General features: G+C 39.4%; 1 long non-coding RNA gene across 6 annotated transcripts in view; it reads left to right on the top strand.

Moving 5' to 3' along the window:
* The window catches only part of LOC147011909 (uncharacterized), a 172,120-nt gene that overhangs the window by 4,446 nt on the left and 152,118 nt on the right, over nucleotides 1–15,556 (top strand). For all 6 annotated transcript variants that reach the window (XR_015051784.1, XR_015051783.1, XR_015051786.1 and 3 more), the window contains exons 2-4: nucleotides 714–811; nucleotides 3,112–3,322; nucleotides 6,093–6,186. This is a non-coding gene — a long non-coding RNA (uncharacterized LOC147011909). The remainder of the gene's footprint in view (nucleotides 1–713; nucleotides 812–3,111; nucleotides 3,323–6,092; nucleotides 6,187–15,556) is intronic.

Here is a 15,556-nt window from a genome sequence, read left to right as displayed (position 1 = left end):
TTAAGCCAGGGGACTAATCTGTCAGCACTAGTTAGTTGCAGGTAGCTAAATATCCCACAGTCTTTCGTGAGGAGGAGGTGAGTGATCGCCAACACCATGAAAAAATTGCAAATTCTTGCTATCTTGAGTTGAACGGCAAGCCTGGCCAAAAAAAAAAAAGAATCATGGGCCACAAACGTTCACCGGCTGACCTCTTAAGGAGGTGGGAATAATTGTGGCCTTCAAAGAAGTAGTAGAATCGGAGTTGGTGAGAGGGAGTGCTGAAAGGGATTGTGGTTCATATTGGTTTCAATGAAATGACTACGATATCCTCAAGCAGTGTCAGCATTCATAGTTGCGTGTCAATGTCAACAAGATTTGCAGCTGTCAAATATTCCCCCCAAAAATTCCCTTTCAAAATGAACACTCATCGTAAATTAATGATCCCTTTTCATAACTATCTCATTTTCGTTGAAATATGGTGGGATATGATCGTATCACGAACCTAAAATGATCGGGAAACCTCATGAAACGATTTGTGTTGGAGCCAAAGATTGCCTGCTTCTTCCATCTTTCGTCTTTCACAGTGGCTTCATTGCAGTCGTGTTTCAGGTCGAGTTACAGGGAGAGTGTTCAGTCCATACTAATTGGTCTCACAGTTTTGACAGCTGTGCTTGCTCTTGTGCTGTCAGACAGATTGAAGGTTTGACACCCCCTCCACTCTCCCCCACCAGCCCCCACCCCGAGGTGGACAGCTTCTCAGCAGAAAGTTCAAGCAGGAGAGACCTGGTGCATCACAGAAAAATGGCCAGCACAAATCGATGGAGGGAAGGTATGAAAAGTGAATGTAGTCATTGTGTACATACTTGGAAGCTCTTTACGGGCTCCAGCAAACGTTACCAGTTGACCTTTCTGGCTCTTAGTGGGGTACAAGAAAAAAAATTAATCACTTGGCAGTTTCAAAGACCTATAAATCCTTCTGATGAAAATCTGCAGTTATTTGGGTGTTAAATCCACACATGGAGATAGCACAATCAATTCCACCAAAGGCAGGTTCATCCTCCTTCCAGTTCAATGCTCAATGCATGGTATCTCCAGCTGCAGGGCGTTGTGCTATCAAACTTACATTTTGAGGAAGATGATTTATCATGGGCAGGAAGAAGTGACAATCATAGAGAGACTGATACACTGAAAGCACATTGATAATGAACACCAAAAATGACACAAAAAGGGAATGTATGTTTTGAATATGGACACCAGTTTTAGATAAGCGTGGGGGTTATACTTGATTGCACCAATGCATCAGGGGATGAGAAAAAAAAAAATACAAGCGCATGAACAGTGGGTCATTTGGCCCTTAACGTCTGTGTTGTAAACGCATTTCATCACTCAACATAACATCCGAGTTATCCAAGTGCCATCTGTTTAACATGTACGCGAACATGGGGGAATTTTGAACTGGCACGGACGCACACACGCACGCACCTTGCCTTTTTGTGCGCTTCATAAATATCTCTTCTCTCTCCTTGCTCTTATCTCATTCCAATCACATTTCTCTTTTTTTTTCTGGCCACTTCCACACTGAACATTCTTCTTTCCAACATTTCTTCCTCTTCTTCTGTTTTTAATTTTTTTTTATTTCATCAATGTATCCCTCCCTCTCCCTTATTCCTTCAAAGCATGTGTAATAATTATTTGACTCCTCCCAACCCTGACCAAGTGTATAATTTCGTTTTCTCTAATTATAATCCATTTGCATGTTTGACAGTCATGATACTGTGAAAGCGGTGGGATTTGTAAGCTGGACAACAAAGCAAGCTTTATCTCCCAGCTTTAAAGTACAGCTTGCTGTCTGACGCTTTTTGTTTTTAAAATACAGGACCTAAGACTTGTGGTGGAGGTGACACACACACACACACACACACACACACACACACACACACACACACACACACACACACACACACACACACACACACACACACACACACACCTGATAGATGAGACAAAACACAGCCACTGTACTTGGGGAAAGTGCCATCACTTCCCAGAGTACTCTGGGTACCAGCGACATCACGACAATGGCACCGCCATTCTCACAATACTCGGCAGGGAATTTCAAAAGAAGGAATTTCCTCCTCCTTATGGATTCCAACATATGGGGTTTGTCCATGCTCTTGTTCTTTTAAATGCTGAACGTAAAGCAAGGGAGCAGCACATACTATTTTTAGTGTTTGGTATGACTCAACCAAGGTTTGAACCACTAACCTCCCACACTCACAGCGGTTGGTCTTACCATAACAATACCTAATGTGGTAAATTATTGCGTGAACTTCACTGCACAAATAATTCCGACTAATCATGAGAATCACATTTGATCAATCACATATGATCAATCAATAACCGGGCGTAGTGTCGTGCGCCTGTAATCCGGCTACTCGGAGGCTTGGGTTGGAGGATCGCTTGATGACGGGCGCTCTGTGCTGGGCTGCGATATGTGAGGGTGTAGGGCAGCCCGGAATCATGGCGAAACCCAATCCTTATCCCTGTGTCGTAAGAGATGACCAGGGTTGCGTCAGAAAGGGCATCCGTCATAAAACCTGTGCCAAATCAGTATGCGGATCATAACGGATGATCCGCTGTGGCGACCCTTAACGGGAGCAGCCGAAAGAAGAACAACAACATATGATCAATCAATGAATTCCGCCTGATGACTCCATCTTTGCTCTTTACTTCTTTGGGTTCCTTCCTGGTCTTGCGTTTCAATATGTCATTCACGATCACATGTATTGTATAATATATCATTTTTGTCTTCGGCATATCATAACAAAGCAGTAAGTCCAATGCATTTCATGCTGAAGATGCATTTCACAAATAATTAGTGTTCTGCATTGATTTCCTTCAGATTGTATCCATGATGACATCCCCTTGGCCAAACAGTGCCTTTGTTATATTTATTTATTTATTTATTTTTTAGCTTGCAGGGATTGCTTGGTCTTTACACGAGCATCATTGTATAAAACATATAATATAACTTTATTTGTCATTTCTGTGGTGGGACTGCATTTAGTTGATACAAATCTTATATTATGACTATCGTGTACTTCAACCCATCCACCCTTCCACTCCAAGTTCCACACCGTGACCTCGAAAACATCAAGTACTGCAGACGTTGATGAAAAGCAAAAGGTGTGAATTGTAACTTCTTCAAGTTGTTCTGAATTTCCTGGAGCAACATTAGCAGCAACTGTTTTATGAAAATTCTGCAAAGAAACGTGTGGACACCTGAACGAGATTTAAACTACCACGATGGATTGCTGAAGGACTACAATTATTAATGTAGGTAGGTATTAACCATAAGCCTCACACGTATTGAAAACTCCTTTTGTTTTGCCTGCTAGTTATTAAAAATTAGGCGTGCATACCCATCTCTTCTCTGATGGGTTTAATCAAAAGACAGCACATTGTACTTCACAAACATGTTGTTGTGGAAATTATCTCTTGAGGCTACTAAATGGTTAATATAGTGCAGTTATTTTTCATATTTAATGTTTAGCATAAGCGGAGAAGTAATTATATGTCATTTTGATATACGTCGCAAATTCGTGTAGTTTAAAACATCAGACACACCCTATTGTGTGTGTACAAAAATCCCTCATTCCTGTGTGCCTCTGTTTGATGTTTTATTCCTCTGTTTTCTGTCTAAATGTTCCCTTGTTGCACCACACTAGGCCATTTCTACAAGTTTAGGTGGTAAAAAATGACATTGTAGTCAGGACTTGAATCAATGGTAGAGGTAAGGGGTGCGGTGTATACACATACATACATACAAACATATATATATATATATATATATATATATATATATATATATATATATATATATATATATATATATATATATATATATATATATACATACACACATATGAAACATTTTAAGAAAAATGTAAAAACATAGAGGGATGAAATCTCAAAAAATGACAACCAAACAAGATAGGAATGACATCACATTACGATTACACAACACGACACCACAATTTGATGGATTACGATCAGGGCATCTTTTGACATTTTACTTTTGTTGTGGGATTGTGATGGATGAAGAAGAAGAATGAAGAAGAAGAACGACAATGAAGAATGACACCACATTGTGATGCTGCAATACAACACAACAATCCTCTTCTGGTTTAGCATTGTGACATCTTTTGATATTATATTTTTGTTGTGGGATTTTGTGATGGAACAACATCAAAATATGTCGTGATGTTAATCCGTAAGAGGATTGCTGTGTCGTGTTGTGGCATCGTAATGCGGTGTCATTCCTTCCTTGTTTGGTTGTTAATTTTGAGATTTCATCCCGATATGTTTATACATTTTTCTTGAAATGTTTCTTTTCTTCTTGTTTCTGCAACTTTTTTGTCAGTAATAAAATGCTTAATGTTTCACATATTTTATTATTTTTGTATGGACTAACTCCATCTGTGTTATTTAATTCGGTTTATGGTACATTTTACCCCTCCCCCCTCTCAATCCTGGCTTTTGTCTCAGTCCACTATGTGGATTACCAACACTGAACTGAAAAGAAATAGAATGCTCATTGACATTCACAACACAGAGCTGGGTGTAGCTGCCGGACGCCATCTTGGTTGGCACTCGAAGCTGGGTGAACACGATTTCCGTTATGCGTTTGCATGTAATTTAGAACGAAAAACGATCGCGTTTTTTTAGGTCCTCGTAGAGGATCTCTAAGTCTTACTCACCTTGTTGTTCTTCATCTTCTTCTTGTGGACTTTTTTTGTTTCACAGCCTACAGTTTTCATCGAAACTTCCTGAAACTTGGCGTATATATGTAAAAATACCCTGCGCAGACAGTAGCCATCTCCGATTTTGAAAATTCCTCCAAGAAAAAAAGTTATGATGTCAAAATATCTCCGCAAATGGAAATCGCCTAAAAATTATCTCCGAAACTCGGCAAGCTTTTTGAATTCTGTTTGCGGGAATCGAACAGGGCATTAGCAGAAATGAATTACCGCACATACGATACATCACTATGACGTCATATCAATTTTTATGACGTCATTCCTATTTTTTGACATTTTTTGTTTCACAACCCAGAGTTTTCATCGGATCTTAGTGAAACTTGCCATGTATATGCAGAAAGCCCACGCGCAGGCAGTAACCATCTCCGATTTTGGAAATTATTCCAAGAAAAAAAGTTGACGTCATAATATCGCTGCTAATGGAAATCGCCTATACCATTATCTCCGAAACTAGGCAAGCTGTTTGAATCTTGTTTGCGGAAATCAAGCCGGCATTGGCACAGGTAATTTATTGCAAACCTGATACATCACAATGACGTCATATTCGTTTTTATTACGTCATCATTAAGAGGACGAGGATCTTAGCTCATTTAAGCTTGTTCACCTTCTATGCGATAGTTTTCAATAGTAAACTTCATCATTGTAATTATAGCACTTTCCTTTTTTCAATAACGTTCGAGAAAAGCCTGGTGTTGGCTTCGTGGTTAGGGTGGCGGCTTGGGATCCCAGTGTCCTGAGTTCAAGCCCCGTTGGCTGCTGAATTAACACCAGGGGGTTGACTCAGCCTGTCATCCTTCCGAGGTCGGCGAAATGAGTGCCAGTGTACTGGTCCCGGTGTATGCCCCGGTTAGAATAGGTGTACCATATCCCTGTGTGTCGTAAGAGGCGACCAGGGTTGGCGTCAGGAAGGTCATCCGGCCATAAAACATTGCCTCAAGAAAAAGCCAAACCCCTGCACAGCAGGGAAAAATGGCTGTAAAAATGGTCAATAATGTTCGAGAACAAATATTGTTTGTTTGGGAGCATGAAGAACTTGGGGTGTTTTAAGGAAGCTGACCAAGATCAAGTCCGCTTGTTTATTTCACAATTTCTGTTATTTGGTCAAAATTGAAAACATGAATTTCCTGTCGTTTTTTTTGAGTACGTATCAAAATGATGCAAATGAAAGTGTTGAAATATAACCAGCTTTATGTTTAGTAACACTCAAATTGTTTGCATAGAGAGCAGCTGAGAGATTATGCATGTCTGCCGAAGGCAGGGTGATTCATTATTGTGTGTGCCGTCCCTCAGATGACCGTTAAACTGGATGTCCTCTGCCTCTAACCTGCCTAGCCTGGGTTCGAATCCCGACCCAGCTATAAACTGCCATCCTGGTGTTTCACAGGTGGGTTATTAATCAATGAGTGTGCCCTCCCTCGGATGGACATTAAACTGGACATCCCATCGCACAATCACCTCTAAGCTGTCTAGTTATCACTGGCATCAGCTGGTTCATGAAAGACTTGGGTCAAACTTCCCTCAGCCGAACTGACGAGGTGTGATTCATGGTGGCCGTTAATATAAACACACTCGTTAGATCCTCCCTATGTAAAAAATGGTATAAACCAATTTGTGACCAACAAAGAGATCGATTTTCCAACAGGGTTCATGTGATGAACGCCAAACCAGAAGCTGAGATGCTGCAGTGATATTTCAGAGGAAAACTACACCATTCCTGTTCATCAACATATTATAATAACTGTGAAACATCTTTCCACAATCCTCTCGTTACACATTGGAGCAGTTTAATGCCACACAAAAATGTCATTTTAACATTTATTTGGCTTTTTCAATTTTGGAGGAATTCAAAACCACCTTGATCTGTGAAGTGAGTTAGCGAAGTGATGCTAACGAAAATGGTGCTGTGAACATGACCTCGAGCTCATGGCAACGACACTTTCACGGGTTATGAGCATTGCATTTATTTTCAATGTTTTATATATTTTGTTATTTTGCTATGGATTAAATCTATCTGTCTGATTAAATTGTTTTAATACTTGTTTCAGTTGATTTTGGTGATGGTTTGGATATGTATCGCTTTTGGAACGGTTCTGTCCGGCGTCAATTTCCCCCCCTCACAATCCTTGGCAAGTTTGGCTGAGTCCACATTTACTTTCAATTTCTTTTCATATTCAGACGATTAATGTTTTATTTATTTTTAAACTTTGGGTTGCGTGCACTAGTCCAGATACAGAGTAAATTCCTCGCGTTGGAATCGCTACCATGGCTTCAGCAGTTGGTGAGGTAGGTCAGGCTACAGTTATACATTGTTTTGAGAGGGCAACAATGAGAAGAAGTACAAATTGGCAATTTAGCGATCTGCTATTGTGGTATTTTAGCAAAATATTTTGGCATCTTTTAAAGTCTTGGTAGTTCAGAGGTAAGGGGAGAATAAAAGAAGAACGCTTGAGAATAAAAGTTATGGCTTTTGAATGCTTATGACTTCGCTCTTTTGTGGTTTATGAGTGTATCATTGTGTAAACATTTGAATAGGCAGCCTTTTTTTTCCTGTATCATCCTTCTATCATCTATATGGAGTATTACCGTACTCCATGATAAATATATAACATGTTATACTACTGATTTACAAATGTTGTAGTACAAACTTTATGGATGTGCTCAGATTGTATTGGTACTGTACATACTTTATAGACTATCTAACATTCAAAATAGTCTGTGCTTTATAGAAACATGTGTTGTTGTTGCTGTTAATTGGCCCAGTGACTGACTTGCACTGACGGCTGATAATATTCCACTGTTAACCACAGCCATGTACATCTGATTGGCCATCGGGCAAATGTGTCTCGTGGCTCCACCCCCGTCAGGCTAATTGACAATCATAGTCCTGCCCACAACTCTGAACCCTTCCTATTCCTTTATAAAGGAATGCAGTTTTGCATACTTTTCGTGGAATTCTTTCAAGGTATAAATTTCGATCATTTTGCACCTTCCCACGATAAAACGCAGTGGATTGGTGTTTAAATCAAGTTTGTAACTTGAAACAATTTTTAGTTAAGCTGTCTGAAAAGAATAGTAACAATATTGAGAAACGCTGTTTTTCTTGTTCAACGATGATGTCCCAAAGATTATTGAGTGTCATTGGATGGGCAATTCTCCGCAGATGACTAGTCGACAATTTATAGGTTTATAAGTTTTTTCTTGGGGTATTTTTTTGAGGATTATATTGGATTGAGCCAATGGAGTGTCTGGGCCATCCCGACAGAATAAGTCTACATATTTTTTGCTAAGTACCACAATGGGACTAATGTAGGTAGCAGTAACATGTACTTTTATCAACTACTTGTTGATAAGGTCAATTATTTATATTGTCTGTCAAAGCAGACTTACTACTTTACAGAGATGAGTACAGTGGAGTACATTCAATTGTATCTTCAAACCAGGGGTACTTATGTAGTATTTTAAAATCTAGTGGCGTTTCCAAAGTTGTATTGTTGAGAGTTCTTTCAGAATTAAGAACATGTGGATTCAATGAATAACAAAAATTAAATGTGGCTGATGAGGATGTGAACAGAATGAGGACCTTGATCATTTGATTGTTAAGCATAGAGTGGCAGGAATGGAGAGGATTATGTATGATCGCTGATCAGTCGTGGCAAGAATTTCAACACAACATCACACAATGGTGTCACAAAATGTGCGTTGTATCTGGGACTTGGAGGACAAAAAATAGGCGAATATGAAGGAGGTGGGAGTGGGGGGGGGGAGGATGGTGGGAGTGGGTGTGTTCCAGGGTGCCTGCACCAGAACAGCTAGGTCACTCGGTGAACTCAAAGACCCAAGAACGTGTGTGTTGAAGCACAGGCTATGTATTTAAGGCTTGTGCCTGCTGCGCATAGTTGTTCCTCCACGGCTCATCCCACTTCACGGCTGTGTGAACACAGCCTCTTCTAGCTGTTTTCCCCAACCTGCATGGTGCCATTTTACGAAATCTGAAAATCCACATTTTTCGAACAATGCATTCTATTGTGATTGTGAAATGCTTCAATGCAGCAGATAAATTTTAAAGATGAAGGATGGTGTGACATATAGGTGCGTCAGCACATGCTAAACTGCTATTTAACCATCATGTGCATAAGCATGTCTAATTTGTCCCCTCTTTCATGTCATCATCGAATATCCAAGCATGCATGCTCCATCCTCTTAAAGAACAGGCTTTGGGGAAAATTGAATCCACTGGCTTCCCTTTTTCTTACAATCAAGAAAGGTCAATGGCACAGCATGGGTAGATGGGAAGAGGCTCATTTACTTTCATTCATTTTTTAGCCTTGCTTTGGAACAGATAAATATGACACAGCTTTTTATTTCATGACGATAATGTGGAGTATCCAACATAACCTTTGAATGTCCATTACAATTCCTATATTCAATCCAACACCTTCTTTTAATTTATGAGCTGTCAATCATCTGAATCTGTCAACCATCCAGGAAGCGACCATACGATTTTACAATGGTGTGAAAGATTGTTAGTTATCCATGTGTCAAAATACCAGTGCTTCATTTCACTCCAGCTGTCAAAGTAAGAGTGGGTTGATATGAGGTTAGGGCATTTGAAGGCTTGTAATGTTAGACGAATCATGGTTTTTACTTATTCTGTCTTTTTTTGCTTTGAGGAAGCTTGTGGTGGGAAAGACGTCAATATGAATGTGGTGCTGTGGAATTCTCATTACAAGTTACCTCATTTGAGGGACTTTCTGTGGTGTTAGCAACTTTTGGTGGCATAGGAGATGAATGTTATGAGGTGGGTCAGTATTGCATTAGCTCTATACCTCAGGCCACAAGTTTTTGGGAGGGAGGTATCCATGTTGACACATGCATCAGTGATTAGGGAAGGTTAATTACAAAGATCTGAAATACTCTAATGGCTGGAGCATCTCCTCTGAGTCTCAAGGGTCAGTGATGCAAGCCCTACCTGAGTTATATGAAAGACTGAAATGCTATATGCTGCTTCCTTGCTTGAGTCTCAGAATTTATAAAAAAAATACAGTGAAGACAAACAACTTTATTGCAGCAATCATTGTGCATGTATTGGCTTAATGGTTCAGGTGGTGGGCTTGGGATCCTAGGATCCTGAGTTCAAATCCCCCTTGGCTGTTGAATTAATACCAGGTGGGGTTGACTCTCCCTGTCATCCTTCTGAGGTTGGCAAAAATGAGTGCTGGCTTGCTGGTATCCTGTGTTGGAGTGGTGACCCATCCAGGATTGTGCCCAATAGCCAGGGAGACTGCTTAAGGCCTGGTCACACCTTGACGTTTTAGCCAACGTATGCCGATTTTTGAATTTTTTTTCTAAAACGCTGGCACACGTTGAATACGTTATGGGTAAGTTTTGATAACATTGAGAGCACGCTGAAAAACACTGCCATACGTCGTTGTACGTTGGCTTTAAACGTTGTACTTTTTGGTTGTCCTAAAATTTTTTTCATGCTTGAAATTTCACGACGTATGCCGGCGTATGACTCACACGTTCCGCTACGCTGGCCACAAGTTGTATGCACGGTCTGCGATCGTTGACAGACGTCAACACATGCTACTTGTAAGTTAATCATAAGTTGAGACACGCCGAGGTAATGTTTAGCGTACCCGAAACTTATTTCTAACCTATGATTAACGTGTTGTTGGCACATTACGCGATCGTTGCCACACATCGACAGACGTTACTTTTAAGTTACTCATAGGCTGAAAGACGTTGGTATAATGGATCGTCCTTGCGTCAGCGTCCACGGCCACGGCCAGGACACTTATTTGCAGCATTCTTCAAACTTTTCTTCGGCATGACGAGGATGTTCACACTTCGATGTCTAGCTTGGCTATGATTCCAATTGTCCATCGGCAGCGTCTATTTAAAATAGTCGAGTTTGAGCGTTTTAACACGTTCAGAAGAAACGCTTCAAATTTCAAAACCCCAGCGTCAAAAATCAAAGGCGAGTGACAGCAATTTAAATCGTTCATTGTAAACAATGAAAATAGTTGAGTGGTACCGTTTAAAAGTCGTTGAGTGTAAAAAAAATCCAATTGTTGAGCGCAAGCGTCTACTTTCAATAGTGGAGATGCAGCCATTTAAATCGTTGAGTGGCAGCCTATGAACCTACCCGTGGACACGCGGACGCAAGGACGATCCAACATAACCCACACCCTCCCCCTCACACTCACCTACTACTGCCAACATGAACAAACTACTACTAATACTAATACTAATACTAATACTGATACTGATACTGTTACTGCTGACATGGACATCGACTCAAAAAGGAACTCGAAAACACTGTTGGGTTCCCCTTTTATGAGCAGCATTTTTATATACCAATTCCAAAAACCGCTGGGAACACGTCTTTATATGGCAGTTGTAAGCTAGAAACACGTTCATTTATTTTTTTTGTCGACCGGAAGACGTCATTGGAATACGTCTACATACGTCGATGTGTGTTGGGACTACGTAAAGAATTGGTTCAAAGCATGTCAAACATAAGTTAGAAATAAGTTTCGCGTAAAAAAGACATTACCGCGACGTGTTTCGACTTATGAGTAGCTTATAAGTAGCCTTTGTGGACGTGTGTAAGCGTCCACATATCGTGTGTACAACTTATCCCCATCGCATGCGGAACGTGTGTCATACGCCAAGTACGTCGTAAAATTTTGAACATGTTTAAAATTTCTTGACGTACTCTACTTACTACGACGTATGATAGCGTACTTTAGCGTTCTACTCACGTATACCAAACTTACTCATACCGTATTTGACGTGCCCCCAACGTTTTAGACAGATTTTTCTTAGGTCGGCATACGCTGGCAAGATCGCCATGGTGTGACCGCGATGTTGGCACTTCCATTTCTACGGCAGTTATGATTCGAATCGTTGTGCGTCAGCCTTTTAATAGGCTACGTCACGACATCGTCGGCGATGCGTGCAACGCGCTATGCCGAAGTTAGACTATCGTTGGGCATAGGTTGTGTAGGCCGACAACAGGTTCAGCATTCGTTGGTATAAGTTATCTATAACACAACGAAACGTTCTGTGTCCATTACTAATATGTTATGCATACGACCAACTCGTTATGAATACGTCCGAATCTTTAAAAAAAACATCAAAAGTTCAACGTCAGCCAGCGTTTTACATACATTTTAATACGTTGCCATCGCTGGCTAAAACGTCAAGGTGTGACCGGGCCTTTAGGCAGCACTAACGCTCTTCATGGAGTATGGTCCTGATGTATGTATGTATGTATGTATGTATGTATGTATATATATATATATATATATATATATATATATATGTATATATTTTGTATAAACAGACTCCCTTCAGATTATTATGAAGGGACCTTGGAAGAAAGAAAAAAAAAAAACCTGTACAGTTTTTTTTCTATCTCCTGCTGAACATCTGATAATTAACTTACACCTTTAGAGATTGATTAACTAATGTTTGCAAAAATAATGTACTTACAAGTCTCAAAACTGCACTGTCTTATGAGGAAAGGGTAGGTGGTCATGGGTGGGTGGGTGAGGAGGAGTAAGGAGGAGAGGAGGAGGAGGAGAGGAGAGCAGGAAAGAGGATGGGGGTTGGTTGTAATTCTGTCACAATATAATTAATGTTGAAGACCTTCAGCATTGTCCCTCACCATGTTAATTGAATAAAAACTACTGATGCATTCCTATTCATGTCTCATACTTATCTAGATGCTTTTGGTGAGCTCGAATAGCGATATAACATAAATCTATTGACTATAAGCATGCAGATACTCTTCAACAACATGTAAGGAATGGCAGGGGGGCCTTGGATGTAATACTTGTCAATGGCTTATATCTCTTTTAACATGCACGCTAAGCATTTGGCATTCTCGGTAGCAAGTTTTAAATTGAAATGCAATGCAGCAATACTCTATTTACATTTCAGCTTTCCAAAGTAAATGATGCAATGCACATTATTGGTTCAAATATTATAATTGCTAGTCTCGAGTTATTCAAAAATATTATTCAAACTTTAGCAGCTAGCTAATCATCTGTTATCGCATTCATGTTTTTCCTTGTTATCCAGCATTACAAATTAATTGCAAGAGTGTGGTGGGGAAGAGGTGGGGGGGGGGGAGAGAAAAGATAAATGTTACATAATTAAAGCAAACACTTTTGGAAGATCACAAAGGAAATCCGAGTGACCTTCCTGTTGGAGATTAAAGAGTGCTGAGTCAGCATTGTGACTTTGCTTCCTTAGCAGAAAGTATATTAATCACACACCCGCATCAGCGGGTCCTCATCGACCCATAAACCCCACGCTCCACAGTTTTGACCGAACAAACGCATGCAGTATATCAATGGCACCTTGCAATCAATGAGCTAATTTAATATAGTATATTTAAAAGAGAAAGATGAAAAGTGACTGAACACTCATCTTTACCACAGCCATGAATAATGTCACCCCAATAACAGATGACTGTGCTATAGAAACGGAACTTTAAAGCTTTTGGTTTTGCATGAAGTGCTTATTAGCAGCCTCTATTGCTTTGAACGTGTAAGAGATCGTGTCCTGTAAACAAGAGATAAGTGGTTTGGGAAGCAGGAATCATTGGAAGGGTCTCCTAGTGGGGATGATTCAATCTCTCCAATTATGCCATCGTGTCCAAAGCACCAAAGTGTGACCTCACGCAAGACGAGTCATTAACTCCATATTTACTGCAAGACCAAAAAACTAATCTAATGGCCCAAGAGGCTGAGAAATGCATTCTGATTATGGCAACATCTTTTAATTACCCAATGACTCTGAGGACGTAATCGAACAACTGTGAATGCAAGCTATTCTCTCAATTCCTGCCTTCTTAATTCCATTCTTTCCTGCTAAGAAATATTTAAATCTTTATTTGCCAAACAAAAAAGATAAAGAAATGTGACATAACCAAACAATATCGCAATTTCATTTGTAGAAAACCACTCTCTCTCTCTTGACAAATGACCACCCCTTGCACGCATGGTTCTGACCGGTTTCTTTCATAATCCTCAACGTTGTAAGAACGGAGATCAGACATTGTCGACAAGATCAACGAATTAGTATTTAACATACAAAGTAATTAAATGAATGGATTATATGAAAAATCATAAGGCCTCTCCATACATCTAAAATCAAGCGACCTAACTCCTTTTGCATACAAAAGCATCCTTGTTATATAATATCCTACCAACCAAAGACAGAGTGATAGCAGATGGAATCAACAAGAATTAGTGTGAAAAAGCATTTTGTAACAAATAAAAAATAATCTTTCAAGTCTTTAAGGCATCAAAGCTTAGTAAAAATCATATATTTTGTATGAGTAGAAGTCGATTTGAAATATGACATAAGGGTGGGTTAGTTTGATCGATCGACTTGAAATACCCAACTCCTTTAAATAGTTACACTAATTGAATTGTTCAATACTATTCTTAAAACGTGTTAAAGAACATTGTGCAAGTATTTCACTGGGCATTTCATTCCACAGGCTTATCACACAATTTGAAAAGAAATACTTACAGATGTTAAGATTAGAATCTTTAGTAAATAATTTTATGGTTTGACCACAAATTTCCTGAAAAGTTGTGAATGAAAAAAAATTTTAATCGGAAAATTGACGCAATTATTGACAATTTTACATACCAGAGATAAATCTCATAATATATGTCATTCTGAAAAGACTGTAAATTTAAAGTAATAATTTGATGAATGTGGAGGAAGCATTTTGAATCCTTTCAATGAAATCTATATTTTAAAAAAGAAATGAAGGTTCCAAACTTCAGTACCGTATTCCAATTTCGGATGTACAAATATATTTTACATGTGCAACAAAAAATAATCTCGATCATGAGTTTTGAAAAGCTTAAAAAAACAATTTTATCATTTCGAATCCCTCATTCACAATTTTATCACAGTGCATCAAAGACTTTCAATCATTTCAAATGGTGATTCCACGTTCTTCAACACTGTGCACAGAAGGTAGTTCAATCTAATTTATAAAATAATTAATATAAAAATTATCATCACATTTCTATAATAAGAACATTTCTAAATTACAATATCTAATTGCATTTGCTCAGCCCAATTATAAATTACCAGGTGGGGTTGACTCAGCCTGTCATCCTTCTGAGGTCGCAAAATGAGTACCAGCTTGATGGGATGATTGAGCCATTTGAGTATCTTGCATCGTCGGAGTGGCGACCCGTCCAGGATTGGCCCAATAGCCCAGAAGACTGCTTCAGGAGCACCGACGCTCTGCGCAGAGTATGGTCCTATTGGATGGATGTGTTACACATGAAAAAGTCTTGCAGTCTTGGAAAAAAAACCTTCATGTCTTGCACATGAAAAAGGTACATTTACAGGATAATGAAAACCAGGTGTATTTAAAAAATATTTTTCTGAAGCTCTTACCGAAACATGTGAACACAAGCAAAGTGCAAGACATTGTGATTTTAATAAATCAGCTCATGCTATAAATTAGGCATGTGTGAGGGACATTGGCAGGGTAATATGCCATGGACAATTTCCTCCAGGCCATGTGTTGCTTTAAATAATTAGCATCTCGGTTGTTTTTTTTTTTTGGACGTGTCCCCCATTCGACATTGATTTTCATGTAGGAAATGGAAGCAAATGTAGGAGAATCACTTTGGCTAAATGAGGAACTTCCATCGGGGATGCCTTGGAGCTGCTGATGCAGTCTTGTGGAATAAAACATCACCCTT

This window comes from Eptatretus burgeri, chromosome 15 (genome assembly GCF_056783735.1).
Source record: "Eptatretus burgeri isolate ZD-2024b chromosome 15, Ebu_testis_v1, whole genome shotgun sequence".
Lineage (NCBI taxonomy): Eukaryota > Metazoa > Chordata > Myxini > Myxiniformes > Myxinidae > Eptatretus > Eptatretus burgeri.
This window is presented reverse-complemented; position numbering and strand designations above follow the sequence as displayed.